Source organism: Microtus ochrogaster, chromosome 4, assembly GCF_000317375.1.
Source record: "Microtus ochrogaster isolate Prairie Vole_2 chromosome 4, MicOch1.0, whole genome shotgun sequence".
NCBI classification, from domain to species: Eukaryota; Metazoa; Chordata; class Mammalia; order Rodentia; family Cricetidae; genus Microtus; species Microtus ochrogaster.
This window is the reverse complement of record NC_022011.1, coordinates 30,325,727-30,327,793: the sequence shown is the minus strand read 5'-3', so window position 1 is coordinate 30,327,793 and position 2,067 is coordinate 30,325,727.

Below are 2,067 nucleotides of genomic sequence, written 5' to 3'. Positions count from 1 at the left end.
TGATCTTTTGGTGTCCAATTTCTTGAGTTCTTTGTATATTTTGGAGATCAGACCTCTGTCTGATGTGGGGTTAGTGAAGATCTTTTCCCATTCTGTCGGCTGTTGTTTTGTCTTGTTGAGCGTGTTCTTTGCTTTACAGAAGATTTTCAGTTTCAGGAGATCCCATGTATTAATTGTTTCTCTCAGTGTCTGTGCTACTGGGTTTATATTTAGGAAGTGGTCTCCTGTGCCAATGCTTTCAAGTGAACTTCCCTCTTCTGTGATGTTCAGTGTGTCTGGCTTTATGTTGAGGTAGTCCATGGTTTGACAGTACATCATGGCAGGGAAAGCTCGGCAGTAGGAACAAGAGGCATCTGGGTTCAGCGAACCACAGTCAAGAGAGACGAATATTCAGCTTCTTTTCCTTGCTCAAGATGGTCTTCCCTCCTCAGTGAAGTCGTTTTGGAAACACCCTCAGAGGCGCACCCAAAGAGCTGCATCCTTGGAGATTCTAAGTCCTGTTGAGTCGCTTTTGTTGGGTATTTGTGGCGACAATGGAAAAATAACCGTTACCACCACATTCACCGTCGTCATCAAGACCATGATCGCTCTTGTCACCGCCCGAGGCTGGTTAGAGTTACCACGGGGCCTCAGTATTGGTGATGACTGTGTTCTGGACTTGCCTAGCTTCCCTGGAACCCACTGTGGCTCCCTGAGACCTGCTCCCTGCCAAGCTGCAACCTCAATAAATACAGGCACAGACTGAATGGTTGCAGGCTCTGCTCTTCTGCTGCATTCTGGAGTCATCCCTAAGAAACAATGACCAGGGCTGGAGAGATGGCTCAGCGGTTAAAAGCATTGCCTGCTCTTCCAAAGGTCCTGAGTTCAATTTCCAGCAACCATATGGTGGCTCACAACCATCTGTAATGAGGTCTGGTGCCCTCTTCTGGCCTGCAGGCATACACGTAGAAATTGTATACATAATAAATATTTAAAAAAAAAAAAAAAAAGAAAGAAACAATGACCAAGCACAGCCATGCAACGTTTCCCAGCTCCACATCCTGTAACGCAAGAGAATGTCTGCTGTTCAGGTATGCCGCACAGACGGCCCTGCTTCGTGTTGCTGGGATGGCTCCTCTGCCCCACTCAGAGCGCTTCTCTAGGTCATACCGACATGGAGGTGAAGAAGCAGGGACTCCAGGCCGACAGCCAGTAGAGCTGAACTTTCACTCCTCCCGTTTCCAGCTCTCCTCACAGGAAACTAACATGGAACCCCCTGGAGACCTGCTGAAGGTCTGTGAGTCACCTGCAGCCACGGAGGAGCTTTTTGTGGTCTTGGCTTTTAACTTGAGGTTTGTGGCCAAGCATAGAGAGGCAGCTTTCTCCATCAATGAAGGCATCTGAGGCTCAGTCAGGATTAATCTGTGCTCGACTCCCTGTCTGCCAGACAACCTTGGAATACATTGTGGATGGGCTAGACCAGGGTTCATGGAGAAGATGCTACTGCCTGCCACAGGTTGAGTGACACTAGCAGTTTATTCTCCCTCTGAAACTCAGCCTTCAGAGCTGGAGAGATGGCTCAGCAGTTAAGAGCACTGGCTGTTCTTCCAGAGGTCCTGAGTTCAATTCCCAGCAGCCACATGGTGCCTCACAACCATCGGTAATGGGACCTGATTCCCTCTGCTGGTGTGCTTGAAGACAAGACAGGTTACTCATACATGAAATAAATATTAAAAAACAAAAAACACTTGATCTCCTTGTCAGTACCAGGGTGTCTTGACTTGTGGAAACTGCTTCACAGTACGGTTGCTGCTAGAGCCCCGGAGGATGAATTGAGAGCCTTGTTTTACCTCAGTGATGATGAAGGCCCTCTCCTCACACTGGCTTTGGAACACATCAGAAGGGGAGAGGGCTAGCTCTGCCTTTAGCCCTCTGAGCTTCTTTCCTGCTGTGGTGACCAAAAGCCTTACAAAAGCATCTTCAGGCCGGGCGATGGTGGCGCACACCTTTAATCCCAGCACTCGGGAGGCAGAGACAGGCGGATCACTGTGAGTTCGAGACCAGCCTGGTCTACAGAGCTAGTTCCAG